This window comes from Erinaceus europaeus, chromosome 3 (assembly GCF_950295315.1).
Source record: "Erinaceus europaeus chromosome 3, mEriEur2.1, whole genome shotgun sequence".
NCBI classification, from domain to species: Eukaryota; Metazoa; Chordata; class Mammalia; order Eulipotyphla; family Erinaceidae; genus Erinaceus; species Erinaceus europaeus.
The window spans coordinates 70,995,489-71,016,060 of record NC_080164.1 but is presented as its reverse complement, the minus strand read 5'-3'; positions in this window follow the sequence as shown (position 1 = coordinate 71,016,060).

Genomic DNA, 20,572 nt, shown 5'->3' with positions numbered 1-20,572 from the left:
AACAGATACTATTTTGTTATAAAATTTAAGGCTAAAATGAAACCATGTTCATATATGCATTAATAGATATTCAAGCACAAACCAGGCAACTTAGCTGCTTTATATCCAGTGCATGATATTCCCGATAACCCGATAGCACAGCGGGTTAAGTGCACGTGGTGCAAAGCACAAGGACCGGCCTAAGGATTCCAGTTCAAGCCCCCGGCTCCCCACCTGCAGGGGAGTCACTTCATAGGTGGTGAAGCAGGTCTGCAGGTGTCTTTCTCTCCCCCTCTCTGTCTTTCCCCTCCTCTCTCTATTCTCTCTGTCCTATCCAGCAATGACATCAATAACTGCAACAACAATAAAACAACAAGGGCAACAAAAGAGAATAAATAAATATTTAAAAAATTTTTAAAAATAAATGATGATTGCAATTGTGTGTGCTTGCTCAACCAGGTGTGCCACTCCCAACCCCTTGTCATTAACTTTTTAAAGATGCTGTTTTCTAGGATGGGAGTATGGATCGACCTGAAAACAATGATACCCAGTGCAGCAATTATAGAAGCCAGAACTCATACCTTTTGTACCCCTCAGAAAGAATTTTGGTCTATACTTCCAGAGGGGGAGAAATGTTAGGGGAAGATGACTGGAGGGCTCAGAACTCCAACTACTTCAGGACTCAGAGAGAGAAGAGGAAAGACACTTAGAAGTAGTAATAGGTGTGGGTATGACTTGGGAGGGAAGAGAGTACAGGATCATATGGGAAAAAAAGGATTCCTTACCTATTTTCTACTATACTTCCCTCACTCACTCCCAAGCTATCCTTATCAAAGCAAGGACTGCAAAAGCTGAATAAGGGCAAGAGACTGGCATACTTTAACCATGACTCTTTAGTCACTATCAGGCCCTCCATCAACTGAGGCCCTATTCGGGGAGTCCTGAGATTCCCAAACAGACATGATGGGCCTAGACCTTGAATAAATCCCTCTCTCCATTTTTACTGGTCATCTCTATTAGGAACAACAAAACAGACCCCTTTGTGGGCTCCCATAGGACCTTGCCCTCAACTTGGATCAACAACGGTAGAGAATGTTTCATCCTCTGAAGGGAGGCTGGACAACATACTCTATGCTACACCTGAGGAAGATGGGTCCTGCTGTTGGGGCAGCTTGGAATATTCCTACTCATGACCACAGAATGTGAACTCAGATCTACAGTGATGCAGAGGTCACTGTCTCCTAAACTGAATATTGGCATACATCAAATCAAATCAGTGGGGTTTACAGTCAGAAATATTTATACACCTTTCCCTTATTTGGGAGCTACTGTCTTCCCTGATCCAGCTTTCTGATCCTTTTTCCAGCCATGACATCATCTTCCCAAACAATAACTTGGATACCTGCATATCAGATTTCAGGCTCAAGGAAAAAAAAAAAACTAGTATAACCACAGGCCCTTTGGAATATAACTAAAATATGCCTACTAGCTATCTATAAAACGGAGATCCTCCCAACTCTTCATCTGCACTACTCCAGCTTTTAGGTTCATGATTAGTCAACAACTTGTTTGGCTTTATGTGTTAACTCTCTTCAGCCATCAGGTTCCAGATGGTAGCATGATGCCAACCAGACTTCCCTGGACAGATAACCCCGCCAATGTGTCCTGGAGCTCTGATTCCCCAGAACCCTGCCCCACTAGGGTAAGAGAAAGGCAGGCTGGGAGTATGGATCGACCTGTCAATGCCCATGTTCAGTGGGGAAGCAATTACAGAAGCCAGACCTTCCACCTTCTGCATCTCACAATGACCATGGGTCCATACTCCCCGAGGGTTAAAGAATAGGAAAGCTATCAGGGGAGGGGAGAGGACACGGAGTTCTGGTGGTGGGAATTGTGTGGAGTTGTATTCCTCTTATCCTATGGTTTTGTCAGTGTTTTCTTTTTATAAATAAAATATAAAAGAAAAAGGATATATATATATATTTATAGAAACATTTAACTCATCTGCATCCTTGGGAGAACTGTAGCTCCTGATGGAGGGAATAGGACTTCAAAACTGGTGGTGTGAATGAACAGTGCAGAATTATACCCATTACCTTGTAATTTGGTGAATCATTATTAAGTCACTACTAAAAATAAAGTTCAAGTCCTAAAGTAAACACAGAGAAAAGATACGGTTTTCTCATCTAATTGAATCAAACAAATTGTATAAGTGAACCTTTAAGTAAATATGTCATGTATTAGAGAAATCCAAAAATGACCAGTACATGGTCCCTGCCCCATATTATCTTACAATTTGTTTTGTGAGAGAACAGATTCAAATGAAATCATTAAACACTGGGTGCAGCTAGGTTGCCTACTTTGTGCTTGAATATCTGTTAATGCATATATGAACATAGTTTCATTTTAGCCTTAAATTTTATAACAAAATAGCATCTGTTTTCTAGTTTTAAAGTTAGCCTAAGTTTCATCAATGCTCTATTTCTATTTAAGATACCTAGAGGGAAGGGAAGAAGCAAGAATTTTAGGATCAGTGGTCCAGGAGGTGGCATGGTGGATAAAGCATTGAACTCTCAAGCATGTGGTCCCAAGTTCAATCCCTGGCAGCACATGTACCAGAGTGATGTCTGGTTATTTCTCTCCTTTCTCAATAAATAATAACAAAATGTTAAAAAAAAAGAATTTTAGAGGGAGTTGGGCAGTAGCACAGCGGATTAAGCGCATGTGGCGCAAAGTGCAAGGACCTGCATAAGGATCCTGGTTTGAGCCCCTGGCTCCCCACCTGCAGGGAGGTCGCTTCATAAATGGTGAAGCAGGTCTGCAGGTGTCTATCTTTTTCTTGCCCTCTCTGTCTACCCCTCCTCTCTCCATTTCTCTCTGTCCTATCCAACAACAACAATAATAACTACAACAACAATAAAACAACAAGGGCAACAAAAAGGGAAAATTAATAAAAAAATTTAAAAAAAAGAATTTTAGTATCAATAGTGGGAAATTTTATGTAGCTAATGCCAGAGATAATAGCAAAGAATCTCTGAATTATATTCATTTTCTTTTATCTCAAAAAAATTTTGAGTCAGACAGCAATAACACTGCTATACCCGTTGTTGTCTCAGTATTCATCCTGTCACAGATCTTGCTGTTTGGGAGCATCAGCTAGATATGCCACCTAAATGAAGCCAGGTTTCATTAATAAACGTAATGGTAATTAAAATTTCAGCTCAACCTTGATGGAATAGCCAGTGCATAAAAAGCCTAAAGAAGATACAAAACTGAGGGGCACTGACTTCAAGGAATTCAGTCTAGTTGGAGACCTGTACGTCACAAGAGGTATTATTTTTGCTGCAGTTAGGTTGAGAACTGTGCAAATAAAAGCTGGCTTTATAATTATTACAGCTCTTTTACTGTGCTACTATTAGAAGTGTTTAAAACTGGGCTGGTAAAATAGCTCACTTGGATAGTGTGCTTCTTTGTCATGTATGTGACGCAGGTTAGAGCCTACACTCCACTACATTGAAGGAAGCTTCAAGGCTGTGATCTCTTTCTCTCAGCCTTTCTGTCTTCTCTGTATGTACAAAATAAATAAGGTGGGCCGGGCAGTGGCACACCAGTTAAGCATGCATTGCCAACGGTAAGGATCCAAGTTCAAGCCCCCACACCCCACTTGCAGGGAGGATGCTTCAAAAGTGGTGAAGCAGGTGATCAGGTATCTCTGTCTATCCTTCCCTCTCAATTTCTCTCTGCCCTGTCAAATAAAAAAAATAAAATAGAAAAAAAAAAAAAAGGAAAAATGGCTGCCAGGAGCTGTGGATTCATAGTGCTGGCACTGAGTCCCAGAGATAACCCTGGTGGTAAAATAAATGAAAAGGGGCCAGGTGGTGGTGCACATGGTTGAGTGCACATGTTAAGTGCGCAAGGACCTGGGTTCAAGCCCCAGTCCCCACCTGCTGGAGGAAAGCTTCACGAGTGGTGAAACAAGGCTGCAGATGTCTCTTGTCTCTCTCCCTTTATCACTCTTTTCCCTCTTGATATCTGGCTGTCTCCAATAAACAAAGATAATTAAAAAATAAATAATTTTTAAACTGGAAAAATATTGACTAATTTTTACCAAAAAATCATATGGAGTTTTAGGTTAATAGTATTAACCTGTGACTAGAGGAATAGGTCTAAATATGAAATTGAAAATGTAGAAATGAACATCTGTATGGTGAATGTGGGCATAGGGTAGTGTTTTGATTTTGGTGGGTTTTTCTTAGTTTTGTTTTATTGCTTTGTATCATATCACCAAAAATGACCCAGGAAGTGGCACAGTGGATAAAAAATAAGACTATAAGACTCAAACATTTGATTTTTAACATGGAAGGTACAAAAATGATGTTTTGGTTCTCATGATAATGTGTGGCCCATTATAATATGGTATGAGTTCTTTCTTTTGGAATTCTAAGTAAACTTTTTTTCTAAGTAAACTTAAAAAAAATTTTATTAGGGGATTCGACTTCCGGAGTCAGAGCTATGAGCAGCAGATCACTTTCTCTCCTCTCCTCTCCTCTCCTCTCCTCTCCTCTCCTCTCCTCTCCTCTCCCGGATCAACTAGGAATACCAACGGAGACCACCCGGGACGGAAACAAGACAAGACTAGAATGACCACAGGAACCCAGTAAATCACCGGTGAGTACAAACACGGGTGGCTGGTGACAGAGAGGAGAGAGGAGCCTAAGGAGAGATTAAGTGACTGCTAACAGTTCAGCAGTTTATAAGTTGAGACACCACCTCCAGTCTGCTCCACCAACAAGAGGACAGCTGAAGGGAGAAGAGGACTCCCCAGAGACTCACCAAGTGCAACTCTGAGTCTCCATTGCTACTACCCTCAGAATCTGGAGCAGCAACAGGGAGGGACACCAGGGGACAGAGATCTAACTGGGAAACTCAGGAGAAGACCTATACCTCGGTGGCATAGCTGAGGGACTGTGAAAGTCTCTTTGCATAACCACTGGATTATCTCTGGCACACCCTGCTTTATCTCTTGGTCAGGAGTCAGTGATTAAGCTAAGAAGCCTATTGATAGTTTAAAAACCCTCAGGCTCCCATAGCCTACAGGGAAGAAAAAAAAAAAAAAGAGGCTTTTAAACCACTGAGCTCCAACTCAGGGATTGAAATAACTGTTAACTTCCACCACTGTGAACCCTTAAATTAACTTACTTAGACACAAGTCAATCCAGGCAATAGTGATCAATAATTTGAAAAGTACCGATAAAGGGAACTCATAACATAATATATAAAATGGTTAAAACAACAAGAAAATCGAACCAGGACAAGAGTCCAGCTAAAAGTCCTCCAGAGGGTGAAGCACAAAATAACGAGTTCAACATCCAAACATTAGCTAAGGAAATAATAACAGGAGTGAGTAAAGAATTTGAAAAAATTGTAATTAGAAATACAGGAAGAACAAATGAGAATATGGAAGAAAATACTAATTATCTCATGGTTATTAGAGAGCTGAAGGCTGAAATTGCTGAGCTAAGAATGCAACTAGCTAAACAAGCTAAAACAGTATCAGAGCAGGGCAACAAAATAGATGAACTCCAGAAAACAGTAGAGGGCAGAGAGAATAGAATCAATGAGGCTAAAGACAGAATTAGCAAGATTGAGGATGAATTAGAGACAACTAAAAAAGAAGTAAGAGATCTCAAAAAGAGATTAAAAGATGCTGAAAACAACAACAGAGTCCTATGGGATGACTTCAAAAGAAACAATATACGCATTATTGGCATACCAGAGGAAGAAAGAGAAGGAGAGGAAGAAAGCATTCTCCAGGACATAATAGCTGAAAATTTCTCTAGTCTAGACAACATCAAAGACATAAAGATTCAAGAAGCCCAGAGGGTCCCAAACAGAATTAACCCAGACCTAAAGACACCAAGACATATCATACTTAGAATGGAAAGGAATAAGGATAAAGAAAGGATCCTGAAGGCTGCAAGAGAAAAACAAAGAGTCACCTACAAAGGAAAACCCATAAGATTAGCAGCAGACTTCTCCATACAAACACTACAGGCCAGAAGAGAATGGCAAGATATCTATCCAGTGCTCAATGAGAAAGACTTTAAGCCAAGAATACTATATACTGCTAGACTGTCATTCAGACTAGATGGAGGCATCAAAACCTTCTCAGACAAGCAACAGTTGGAGGAAGCAACTATCACCAAGCCTGCCCTGAAAGAAGTTCTGAAAGGTCTCCTATAAAAAAGCAGACCACCACAAAAAGGCCATATATCAAAACACTCTAAAACTCTACAAGAATGGCGTTAAAATATCTTCAATCTTTGATATCAATAAATGTCAATGGCCTGAATTCACCTATTAAAGGACACAGAGTAGGAAGATGGATCAGAAAACACAATCCAACAATACGCTGACTATGGGAAACCCACCTAACTCAACAAGGCAAACGCAGACTTAAAGTGAAAGGATGGAAAACTATCATACAAGCCAATGGCCCATAAAAAAGGGCAGGAACAGCTATTCTTATATCTGACATGATAGACTTTAAAATAGATAAGATTAAAAAAGATAGGAATGGACACTACTTAATGCTCAGAGGATCAGTCAATCAAGAGGACTTAACAATTATTAACATCTATGCACCCAATGAGAAGCCATCCAAATACATCAAACTTCTACTGAAAGAGCTACAGCAATATATTAACAGTAACACAATCATAGTAGGGGACTTCAACACCCCACTCTCTCAACTTGACAGATCATCCAGGCAGAAAATTAATAAAGACATAAGGGAGCTAAATGAAGAGATAGATAAACTAGAACTATTGGACATTTTCAGAGTCATTCATCCCAAGAAAGTGGAATATACATTTTACTCAAATCCACATGGGTCATTCTCAAGGATAGACCATATGTTAGGCCACAAAGACAGCATCAGCCAATTCAAGAGCATTGAAATCATCCCAGGCATCTTCTCAGACCACAGTGGAATTAAACTAACACTTAACAATCAACAAAAGATTAGTAACAGTCCCCAAATGTGGAAGTTCAACAGTACACTTCTTAACAACTACTGGGTCAAAGAGGAAATCAAGGAGGAAATCAAAATGTTTCGAGACTTCAATGAAAATGAAGACACAAGCTATCAAAATATTTGGGACACAGCTAAAGCAGTCCTAAGAGGGAAGTTCATAGCTATACAAGTACACATTAGGAAACAAGAAAAAGCACAAATAAACAGCCTGATTGCACATCTTAAACCTAGAAAAACAACAAAGGAACCCTAAAGCAACGAGAAGGTCAGAAATCACTAAAGTTAGGGTAGAAATAAATAACATTGAGAATAGGAAAACCATACAAAAGATCAATGAAAGTAAATGTTGGTTCTTCGAAAGAGTAAACAAAATTGACATACATTTAGCCAGAGTCACAAAACAAAAAAGGGAGAAGACCCAAATAAATTGGATAGTAAATGAAAGAGGAGATATCATAACAGACACTGCAGAAATTCAACATATCATGCGAGGCTTCTATGAACAACTATATGCCACCAAGCTAGAGAACCTGGAAGAAATGGACGATTTCCTAGATACCTACCAACTTCCAAAACTAAGTAAAGAGGAAGTGGATAACATGAGCAGGCCCATCACAGCTAATGAAATTGAAACAGTTATCAAAAATCTCCCCAAAAATAAAAGTCCTGGACCAGATGGTTTTACAAATGAATTCTACAAAACTTTCAAAGAAGAACTAATACCTCTACTTTTAAAAGTCTTCCAGAAGATTGAAGACACTGGAATACTCCCTGCCAGCTTCTATGAAGCCAACATCACCCTGATACCAAAAGCAGACAGGGACACAACCAAAAAAGAAAACTACAGACCAATATCTCTGATGAACATAGATGCGAAAATATTGAACAAAATTCTAGCCAACCGGATACAGCAGTATATCAAAAAGATTGTTCATCATGACCAAGTGGGGTTTATCCCAGGCATGCAAGGTTGGTTTAATATACGTAAATCAATCAATGTGATCCACCACATCAACAAAAGCAAGACCAAAAACCACATGGTCATATCAATAGGTGCAGAGAAAGCCTTTGACAAAATACAACATCCCTTTATGATCAAAACACTACAAAAAATAGGAATAGATGGAAAATTCCTGAAGATAGTGGAGTCTATATATAGCAAACCTACAGCCAACATCATACTCAATGGTGAAAAACTGGAAGCATTTCCACTCTGATCAGGTACTAGACAGGACTGCCCACTATCACCATTACTATTCAACATAGTGTTGGAAGTTCTTGCCATAGCAATCAGGCAGGAGCAAGGAATTCAAGGGATACAGATTGGAAGAGAAGAAGTCAAACTCTCCTTATTTGCAGATGACATGATAGTATACATAGAAAAACCTAAAGAATCCAGCAAGAAGCTTTTGGAAATCATCAGGCAATACAGTAAGGTGTCAGGCTATAAAATTAACATTCAAAAGTCAGTGGCATTCCTCTATGCAAACACTAAGTTAGAAGAAGCTGAAATCCAGAAATCAATTCCTTTTACTATAGCAACAAAAACAATAAAATATCTAGGAGTAAATCTAACCAAGGAAGTGAAAGACTTGTATACTGAAAATTATGAGTCACTACTCAAAGAAATTGAAAAAGACACAAAGAAGTGGAAAGATATTCCATGTTCATGGGTTGGAAGAATTAACATCATTAAAATGAATATGTTACCCAGAGCCATCTACAAATTTAATGCTATCCCCATCAAGACCCCAAGCACATTTTTTAGGAGAATAGAAAAAAAATGCTACAAATGTTTATCTGGAACCAGAAAAGACCTAGAATTGCCAAAACAATCTTGAGAAAAAAGAACAGAACTGGAGGCATCACACTCCTAGATCTCAAACTATATTATAGGGCTGTTGTCATCAAAACTTCTTGGTACTGGAACATGAACAGACACACTGATCAGCGGAATAGAATTGAGAGCCCAGAAATGAGGCCCCACACCTATGGATATCTAATTTTTGACAAAGGTGCCCAGACTATTCAATGGGGAAAGCAGACTCTCTTCAACAAATGGTGTTGGAAACAATGGGTTGAAACATGCAGAAGAATGAAACTGAATCACTGTATTTCACCAAATACAAAGTAAATTCCAAGTGGATCAAGGACTTGGATGTTAGACTACAAACTATCAAATACTTAGAGGAAAATATTGGCAGAACTCTTTTCCGCATAAATTTTAAAGACATTTTCAATGAAACGAATCCAATTACAAAGAAAACTAAGGCAAGTATAAACCTATGAGACTACATCAAATTAAAAAGCTTCTTCACAGCAAAAGAAACCACTACCCAAACCAAGAGACCCCTCACAGAATGGGAGAAGATCTTTACATGCCATACATCAGATAAGAGTTCAATAACCAACATATATAAAGAGCTTGCCAGACTCAACAACAAGACAACAAATAACCCCATCCAAAAATGGGGGGAGGACTTGGACAGAATATTCACCACAGAAGAGATCCAAAAGGCTGAGAAACACATGAAAAAATGCTCCAAGTCTCTGATTATCAGAGAAATGCAAATAAAGACAACAATGAGATATCACTTCACTCCTGTGAGAATGTCATACATCAGAAAAGGTAACAGCAGCAAATGCTGGAGAGATTGTGGGGACAAAGGAACCCTCCTACACTGCTGGTGGGAATGCAAATTGGTCCAACCTCTGTGGCAAACAGTCTGGAGAACTCTCAGAAGGCTAGAAATGGACCTACCCTGTGACCTTGTACTTCCTCTCCTGGGGATATATCCTAAGGAACCCAACACATCCATCCAAAAAGATCAGTGTACACGTATGTTCTTGGCAGCACAATTTGTAATAGCCAAAACCTGGAAGCAACCCAGGTGTCCAACAACAGATGAGTGGCTGAGCAAGTTGTGGTATATATACACAATGGAATACTACTCAGCTGTAAAAAATGGTGACTTCACCATTTTCAGCCGATCTTGGATGGACCTTGAAAAAATCATGTTGAGTGAAATAAGTCAGAAACAGAAGGATGAATATGGGATGATCTCACTCTCAGGCAGAAGTTGAAAAACAATATCAGAAACGAAAACACAAGTAGAACCTGAAATGGAATTGGTGTATGGCACCAAAGTAAAAGACTCTGGGGTGGGTGGGTGGGGAGAATACAGGGCCATGAAGGATGATAAATGACATAGTGGGGGTTGTATTGTTAAATGGGAAACTGGGGAATGTTATGCATGTACAAACTATTGTATTTACTGTTGAATGTAAAACATTAATTCCCCAATAAATAAATAAATTTTTAAAAAAATTTAAAAAAAAAAAGAAAAAAGGTAACAGCAGCAAATGCTGGAGAGGGTGTGGGGTCAAAGGAACCCTCCTGCACTGCTGGTGGGAATGTCAGTTGGTCCAGCCTCTGTGGAGAACAGTCTGGAGAACTCTCAGAAGGCTAGAAATGGACCTACCCTATGACCCTGCAATTCCCCTCCTGGAGATATATCCTAAGGAACCCAACACATCCATCCCAAAAGATCTATGTACACATATGTTCTTGGCAGCACAATTTGTAATAGCCAAAACCTGGAAGCAACCCAGGTGTCCAACAACAGATGAGTGGCTGAGCAAGTTGTGGTATATATACACAATGGAATACTACTCAGCTGTAAAAAAAATGGTGACCTCACTGTTTTCAGCTGATCTTGGATGGACCTTGAAAAAATCATGTTGAGTGAAATAAGTCAGAAACAGAAGGATGAATATGGGATGATCTCACTCTCAGGCAGAAGTTGAAAAACAAGATCAGAAAAGAAAACACAAGTAGAACCTGAAATGGAATTGGTGTATTGCACCAAAGTAAAAGACTCTGGGGTGGGTGGGTGGGGAGAATACAGGTCCATGAAGGATGATAAATGACATAGTGGGGGTTGTACTGTTAAATTGGAAACTGGGGAATGTTATGCATATACCAACTATTGTATTTACTGTTGAATGTAAAACATTAATTCCCCAATAAAGAAATAAATTTTAAAAAATTTATTAGTCATTTACAAAATTACAAGATAATAGGGGTATAATTCCACACCACTTCCACAATTAGAGTTCTGTGTCCCCATCCTCTCCTTCAGTAGTTCTTCCAAGGTCACAGATATGGATTGACTTTATATCTATATCTATCTACATATATATTTTCCCTCTCATTTTTTGGTATGGTCATATCTGTACTACACTACTTCCAAGTATCCTTCCTTTTTCTTCTTCTCAACTCAGATAAGTGAAACAGTGCCTCACTTCCTCTGGTATTTTCCAGATTTGCTTCCTTTTCAGTGATGGTATAAAAACAAAAATTCCTGGTGACTAATGTTTTGGGTCCCAGTGGAATATGGGTCCAGAGCCATCTGGCCATGTACCTCTATCTTCGCTCTTTGGGAGTATGGAAATAAACTATCTTTCTAACAGCACTTATCTCTTGATGTGGACCTTACCATATCTGAATAATATTAAAGTCTAGTTAAACTAAGGGATAGATGTATGAATAGAGAAGAGAGAATAAACACATAAGGAAAGCTAGCAAAGGGGGCAGGTGGTGGTGCATTTGACTGACTGAGATGTTGCCATGCAAAAGGACCTGGGGGTGAAGAAGATAGCATATTTATTCAGAGAGACTCTCTTGCCTGAGATTCCAAAGTCTGAGGTTCAATCCCCCACACTAACATAAACCAGAGCTGAGCAGTGCTCTGGTTAAATAAATAAATAAATAAATAAATAAATAAATAAATAAATGGACCTGGGTACCCCACCTGTAGGGAGGCAGTTTCATGAGTGAAGAAGCAGGTATGCCAACTTTCTTTCTCCCTTTTGCTCGCCCCTCTCAATTTCTTTGTCTCTCCAAAATAAATACATACATATTTTTTTAAAAGAGAAAGCAAGCAGCTACCATGACTACCACTTTTAACTCTGATGCTAAAAGCAGCCACAAAGCACATATATCCAAATGCACCCATGCCCCAGCCTAGAGTGTGAGCCCTACACCTAATTCAGCCACATTCACCGGAAGAACAAAATGAACTATTCTTACAAAAAGAGACTTTTTCCTCCTGAAGCAAATGACTCTTAAAACTCAGTGGAAACTGGAGCAGTAGATTGGTAGTGTTCAGAACATTCTTGTTGGATTTAAGGACAAGCATACTTCTCAACTTTAGTTGCTGTTATCTGCTTGGAGATTTTTCTATTCATTTTCCTAATCTTTTTAATCAAAAGCACTATCTTAATATATTTCCTCCTGTTCCAGTCTCCCATAAGTTTGTGATACTGTCTATCAACTTTGGAAATTCAGACAAGAAGGTCCATGATTTCCTATGGAGAACTCAACCCTTCAGACAGTTAACTCCAGGATAGTGTTGGGATGGAAAATTAAGTATTATTGCTGTATTTGTTGAATTCACCACATACAGTCTCTATATGCATATATAGAGAGACCACAGCACCAACATTTCTTTCAGTGTTGTATATGGTAGAGGCCAGGCTTGAACCTGAATCTCATGCATTACAAAGCAGCACACTGTGCAAGTAAGCTATTTTGCTGGCCACCATTTAATCATGTTAATGCTATTCCTTATCCTGAGATTAAATAAAATTTCTCTGTTTGTCTTACTTGGACTTGAAGTTTGAGGTCTGAGTTCAGATCCCACACTATTACTAGCTGTGGGAAAAAGGCAAGTGATTTTGTACCTCCTACTTCTCACCAATAAAATGAAAATAACAGAGTGGAGGTATAAACATAAGGGTTATGCAAAGAGACTCTCATGCCTGAAGCTCCAAAGTCCCAGGTTCTATCCCCCACACTACCACAGCCAGAGCTGAACAGTACTCTGGCAAAAATAAATAAATAAATAAATATCAGTTTAGCCATGAAAATTGAATGTAGAGATACATATAAAGCAACTAATTCAATGCCCAGAACATAGTTACTGTCTTTATGCGTTCTGTTGTAATGGTAATGGTATATCACTACAATTCTGTAAGGATGTGTTCATTATACTGTAATCCATTAACTTCCCCATGAAGTTAAAAACAAAAAAAACAAACAAACACACAAACAAAATAAGAACAAATTTGCTTTCATTGGGCAGACTTGATTCTCTCAATTATCATTTGGTGAGGTACATTTACTAGTACATCTGATGAGACTGCTTTCCTTTTTTACATAGGGCATGCCCCACAGATGGACTGTGTTTTGACAAAATTGTAAATTAAACTAGACATCAATAATAGAAAGATAGCTGGAAAATACAAAAACACATTGTCTTGGTTTGTTTTGGTTTGTTTGTTTCCAAGGCTTTACTGCTAGACTGACTTATTCAGCCAGAAAGAGACAGAGAAAGACACTACAACACTGAAGCTTCTTTCAGTGTGATGGGGCCAGGGCTCAGGCCTGTGCCATGCACATGACAAAGCAGTGCACTATCCAAGTGAGCTATTTTGTCTATTTACACCTCAAAATAGAAATATTTTTATTTAATTTATTATTATTTTTTTTTGCCTGCATGGTTATTGCTGGAGTTCAGTGCCTGCACCACGAATTCACTGCTCCTGTTGACCATCTTTTTCCCATTGTTGTTGCTGTTGTTGTTGGATAGGACAGAGAGAAATTGAGAGAGATGGGGAAGACAGCGATGGGAAGAGAAAGACACCTGCAGACCTGCTTCACCAGTTTCGAAGTGGCCTCTGCCCCCTGCAGGTGAGGAGGGAGGAGAGGGGAAGGGAGGCTCCAACCAGACTCCTTGCTCCAGAGTTTGCACTTCACACTATGTGCACTTCACCCAGTGCACTGCTGCCCGGCCCCCCATTTTTTAATGTATTTATTGAGTAGAGACAGAGGAATTGAGAAGGGGAAAAGGAGACAGACACCTGCAGCATTGGCTCACCACTTGTGAAGCTTGCCCCCTGCAGCCAGGCACTGAGGGCTTGAACCTGAATCCTTGAGCATTGTAACGTGTGCTCAACCATGTACGCCACTGCTTGGCCCCTCAAAGTAGAAATCTTAAGAGAAATTTTAAAATATTTAAAAGAAAGCACAGCTTACCCAAATTTGTGTTGTGCAGTGAAAGCAGGGCTTAGAAATTTTACAACACTGAATGCATACTTTAATAAGAGAGCTATACTATGGTTCTTATGTAGAACATGATGAGGTGGCACAGCTGGTAGCTGGACTTCAAATTATAAGATGCCAACTTCACTCCCTGGCATTCCATATGGTGATGGTCTGGTTCGCTCTCTTTAATAAATATTCTTTAAAAGTAAATTACAGGGGGGATGGGTGGTTAAGTTCACATAGTACAAAGCACAAAGACCCACGCAAGAATAACGGTGTGAGCCCCGGGATCCCCAGCAGCAGTGTGTGTGTGTTGCGGGGGGGGGGGGGGGGTCACTTCACAAGTGGCGAAGCAGGTCTGCATGTGTTCTCTTTCTCTCTTTAATATTTATTTATTTACTTATTCATTCATTCATGTATGAGAGGGATAGGAGGAGAAAGAGAAAGAGCCAGATATCACTCTGGTATATGTGTTGCCAGGGATTGAACTCAAGACCTCATGTTTGAGAATCCAGCACCTTATCTACTGTGCCACCTCCTGGACCATTCTGTCTCCCTCTATTTCTCCCCTCCTCTCTCAATTTATCTCTATCCTAACCAGTGAAAAAATGGCCACCTAGAGCAGAGGATTCGTAGTACCAGTACTGAGCCCCAGCGATAACCCTGGAGTCAAAATAAATAAATAAATAAAATTACAGCGGTCAGATAGTAGTGCACGCGGTATAGCACACACATTTCCTCACCTGCAGGTTGAAAATTTGATGAGTTGTGGAATAATGTGGAGGTATCTTTTTCTCTTTCAGTTCTGTCTCTCTCTCCATATGTGATAAAAAAAAATAATAACAACAAGAAAAGAAAAGGCATTTGGCAACAATCAGTACTCTTTATGGTAAACTTTCAGGGGGCAAGCCAGTGGTGCACCTGGTTAAGTGCACTTACTACAGTGTGCAAGGACCTGGGTTCATGCCCCGGTCCCCACCTACAGGGGGAACGCTTACAAGTAGCAGGTGTCTCTCTGTCTCTCCCCCCCACCCCCTCTCTTTTCCAGAACACTGATTTATGGTGGTGTAGGGGATTGAACCTGGGGCTTTGGAGCCTTAGGCATTTGTCTCTTTACATAACCATTATGCTATCTACCACCTCTCTCTCTTCCTCTTTATCTTCCTGTGTCCTCTCAATTTCTCTCTGCCTCTATCCAATAATAAATAAAGTAAAATTAAAGATAAACTTTCAGCAAACTACTTACAGAAGGGAATTTCTTCAATCTGATACAGAGCATCTGTGAAAACATACATGTTTAGTGATAAGAAACTAAAAAAAAACTCCTGCCAAGATCAGGAACTAGTAACTACCATTTTCTTTTGCACTGTTACTATTCAATGTCACACTGGAAGTCCTAAGAAATGCACTGGGGATGGGGGCTGTAAAATGTATACAGAATAAAAAGGAAGAAATAAGGGACCAGGAAGTGGTACACCTGGTTGAGCACACATGTTACCATTACATGAACCAAGGTTCAAGGTTTACAAGGGAAGAAGCTTCAGGAGTGCTGCAGCTGTCTCTCTCCCTCTCTTTGTCCCTGTTTTACCTCAATTTATGTCTGTCTCTAACACAAAGGGGGAAAAAATGGCCACTGTCTGATCTCTCACTCATTCATTGATACCAAAGCAAATAAAATCTATTAAAAAGAAAGAAGGGGGGGGGGCGGATTAAGCGCACATGGCCAGAAGAGCAAGGGCCTGCATAAGGATCCCAGCTCGAGCCCCACCACAGCTCTCCCTATCTGCAGGGGAGGGGTCTTTTCACCAGCAGTGAAGCAGGTCTACAGGTGTCTTTCTCTTCTGCTCTTTGTCTTCCCCTCGTCTCTAGATTTCTATCTGTCCTATTCAACAACAACAGCAATAACAACAATAGTAACAAGGACAACAAAATGAGGAAAATGGCCTCCAGGAGCAGTGGATTTTAAGTACCAGCACTGAGCCCCAGCAATAACCCTGGAAGTGAGAGGAGAGGAGAGAAGAGGAGGGGGGGGAGGGGAGGGGAGGGGAGGGTAGAGAAGGGAAAGGTAGAGAAGGGAAGGGTGGAGAAGGGAAGGGTAAAGAAGGGAAGGGTAAAGAAGGGAAGGGAAGGGAAAGGGAAAGGGAGGGGAAGGCAGGGGAGGGAAGGGAAGACAAGGGAAAGGGAGGGAAGGGGAGGGGAGGGAAGGGAAGGGAAAGGAAGGAAAGGGAAAAGAAAAAGGGAAGGAAAGAAAGGAGAAAAGAAAGAGGGTGGGGTGTTCCACATTATATATCATTAAGAGAATGCAAATTAAAACAGTGAGGGTCTGGAAAATAGTACAAAGGTCTCAGGTTCAATCCCTGGCACAACATTATGTCAGGGCTTAGCAGAGCTCTGACTTTCTATCATGAAAATAAATAAGTAAAAAATAATAATTAAAAACAAAACTGCTACGCACCTATTAGAATCACCAGTCTATTACAGGTATACATCTGTGTGTGTGTGTGTGTGTGTGTGTGTGTGTATATGTAACTATATATATATTAATTTTTATATATTTATTCCCTTTTGTTGCCCTTGTTTAATTGTTGTTATTATTGTTATTGATGTCGTTGTTGTTATATAGGACAGAGAGAAATGGAAAGAGGAGGGGAAGACAGAGAGGGCCAGAGAAAGACACCTGCAGACCTGCTTCACCGCTTGTGAAGTGACTTCCCTGCAGGTTGGGAGCCAGGGGCTCTAATCGGGATCCCCATGCTGGTCTGTGTGCTTTGCACCACCTGTTCTTGGGCTACCTCCCGACTCCCATTATATATATTTAAAAATATTTATTTTATTTATTCCCTTTTGTTGCCCTTGTTTTTTTTTTTATTATTGTAGTTATTGTTGTTGTCGTTATTGATGGTGTTGTTGTTGGATAGGACAGAGGGAAATGGAGAGAAGAGGGGAAGACAAGAGAGGGGGTGAGAAAGATAGACACCTGCAGACCTGCTTCACTGCCTGTGAAGCGACTCCCCGGCAGGTGGGGAGCCAAGGGCTGGAACCAGGATCCTTCCATTGGCCCATTAACACTTTGCGCCATGTACGCTCAACCTGCTGTGCTACCGCCTGACTCCCCATTATATATATTTTTAAACAAGATCACTGCTCAGCTCTGGCTTATGGTGGGCTGGGGATTGAACCCAGGATCTGTGTCTCAGGCATGACTATTTTTTGCATAACTATTATGTTATTTCCTCTGCCCAATAGTATAATGATTTTTGTTTGGTTTTTGTTTTTAAGATTGTATTTATTTATTTATGAGGAAGATAGGAGGAGAGAGAGAGATATATAAAGAAAGAACTGGACATCACTCTGGTGTGCTGCCAGGGACTGAAGTCAGGACCTTTGCTTGAGTGTCTAACGTTTTATCCATTGTGCCACCTCCCAGACCACCCAATAGTATAATGTTTATGCAAAAAAGCTTTCATTCCTGAGGCTCTAAGGTCTTGGTTCAATCCCCAGTACCACTATAAACCATAGCTGAGACAGGACAGAAGGATGAGCAGATGGAACACAGACTCTTAGGGCAGTGAAACTAGTGTGTGTGTGTGTGTGTGTGTGTGTGTGTGTGTGTGTGTGTGTGTGTGTGTGTGATTCTATAATGATGAATACATGTCATGCATTTCACAAAGCTCATAAAATGTACATTGTGAAGAGTAAACACTTAATGAAAAGGTATGGACCAGGGCCAGGTGGTGGCGCACTTGGTTGAGTGCACATGTACAGCGTGCAAGGACCCAGGTTTGAGTCCCTGGTCCCCACCTTCAAGGGGAAAGCTTTGTGAGTGGTGAAGCAGGGCTGCAGATGTCTCTCTGTGTCTCCCTTCCTATCACCCCCTTCCCTCTCAATTTCTGCCTGTCTCTATCCAATAAATAAATAAAAATTAAAAAATCTTACCAAAAAAAGTATGGATGTTGGATGCTAATGATGTTTCACTATAGGATCATCTTGTAGTACAAGATACCAGTATTGAGAGAGGTTGTGTGGGAGGCAGGGGACAGAGACTATCTGGGAACTCCGTTCTTCTCAGTTTTGTTGTGACAAATTATTTTAATAAGTAAGTTTATTAATTTAAAAACCCTGAAAGTTATTTTTGTGGGATTTTTCTAAGAGCCAGGCAAGAAGACTTACTTTACCAGGAATCAAGATTTATAGTTCAATTATACTAACTCATAAAATCTGAGAGAGGATGAGACAGAGGGAGAGAGAGAGAAAGAAAAACCCTGTAGTACTGCTTCACCACTCACGAAACTTTTTTCCACATGTAGGTCGAGACAAGGAACTTGAACATAGGTCCTAATACATGAACTTTTTCTTTTTTTAGATTTTATTTATTTATTAATGAGAAAGATATGAGGAGAGAGAAAGAACCAGACATCACTCTGGCACATGTGCTGCTGGAGATCGAACTCAGGACCTCATGTTTGAGAGTCCAAAACTTTATCACTGCACCACTTCCCAGACCACCTAATACATGAACTTTACTGGATGCTCCACTATGCAGTTACAAAATTATCTTTTCCTTTCCCTTTTTTTAAAAAAGTTATTTTAAAATATTTTTAATTTGGCTATTAGTTATTGGATAGAGATAAAGAGAAATCAAAAGGGAAAGAGGAAACAGAAAGTGAAAGAGAGAGAGAGACCTATAGCACTGCTTAACCACTCCAAGCTTTCCTCCTAAAGGTGGGAATTGGGGGCTTGAAACTGGGTCCTTGCACATGATAACATGAGTGCTCAACTGGGCATGCCACTGCCCAGTCCCAAGATAATCTTTTCTATACATGATTTTTTATATATTTTATTTATTTTCCCTTTTGTTGTCCTTTTTTTTTTTTCATTGTTGTTGTTAATGTCATCATTGTTAGATAGGACAGAGAGAAATGGAGAGAGGAGGGGAAGACAGAGAGGGGGAGAGAAAGATAGACACCTGCAGACCTGCTTCACAGTCTGTGAAGCGACTCCCCTGTAGGTGGGGAGCGGGGAGCTGGAACCGGGATCCTTATGCAGGTCCTTGCGCTTTAAGCCAAGTGCTCTTAACCCTATGCGCTATCTCCTGACTCCCATAAATTATCTAATAGCACTTGTCTCTTGATTGTAGTTGGTCATTCTTTCGACACATTAAATAGTTTATTTTGCTAGGAAGTTTTTTTGTTGTTGCCCTTGTTGTTTTATTGTTGTAGCTATTATTGTTGTTGTTATTGATGTCGTTATTGTTGGATAGGACAGAAAGAAATGCAGAGAGGAGGGGAAGACAGAGAGGGCCAGAGAAAGATAGACACCTGCTTCACTGCTTGTGAAGCGACTCCCCTGCAGGTAGGGAGCCGGGGCTTAAACCTGGATCCTTATGCTGGTCCTTGCGCTTTGCGCCACATGCGCTTAACCCGCTGCCCTACTGCTCAACTCTCTGCTAGAAAGTTTTATTACACGCACTTTCCTATATACCTGTATTATTTCACAATGAAAAAAAAAATTTTTTTTTTGATGAACTAGAACTTCACACATGTGCAGTTACCTCACTCCTAGGACACGTTTTCATTTGAAGAGAGAGGGGAAGAGAGACCAAAGCACCAGAGTTGCCCTTGATGCCTGGTCACTCTAACGCAGTGCTAGGCCTCTAACCGAGGCAGCACATATAGTAAGGCAGGCAGATATGTGCCCTACCATACTTAATCTTTCCTGTTTCCATTAAAAATTCAAAAAGGATTTTAAACTTAATATAAATAAACACTGAAATAGCAACTAAAAAGAAGTAAATGATTAAGTCTACTCCCTTCTGTAAGCAGCAGTCAGGGAAACTAAAGGCTAACTCATGGGCTAAAACTCAGTTGGATTGTCAGTTGGGAAATAGTTTAGATCATTCACTTAATTTTCAGTCTTTAAAATAATTGGTCTTTCAGAAATCCTGTATCCTGGTGACCAATTGGTAGTTTTAAGTCTCTGATTTGGTGATGATGCCACCACTACACATGTTGACTGCTTGATTACTTAGTGACTGCTTAAATATCAGTGATTTCTATCTTCTTTAATCAACATAACACCCTCTGAAGTAGATCTGGCTATTAAGCCCCTTTTCCATTTATGTCCTCTTAGCATTACACAGACAGGAACTTTCAGCTTCCATATCTGTGAAGCTAATAATGTTCTCAGTCTTATGCTTGAAATCCGAAAAGGTACTAATTAACAGAGAAAGAAAGGATGAGAATATAATTGTGAATAAGGCCAGCCATAGAGATACGCATTTGCTTTGAAAACCATTTATATATGACAATCTTCATTACCAGCAATATCTTAGTTTCTAGATAACTCAAATAAATTATATTTTAAACATTAGGATGTAAGCTTAGCAATTCATTATCCACAAAGGGAGCATAAGCAATTATATGCATATATTTGACTGAAAGAATATATTC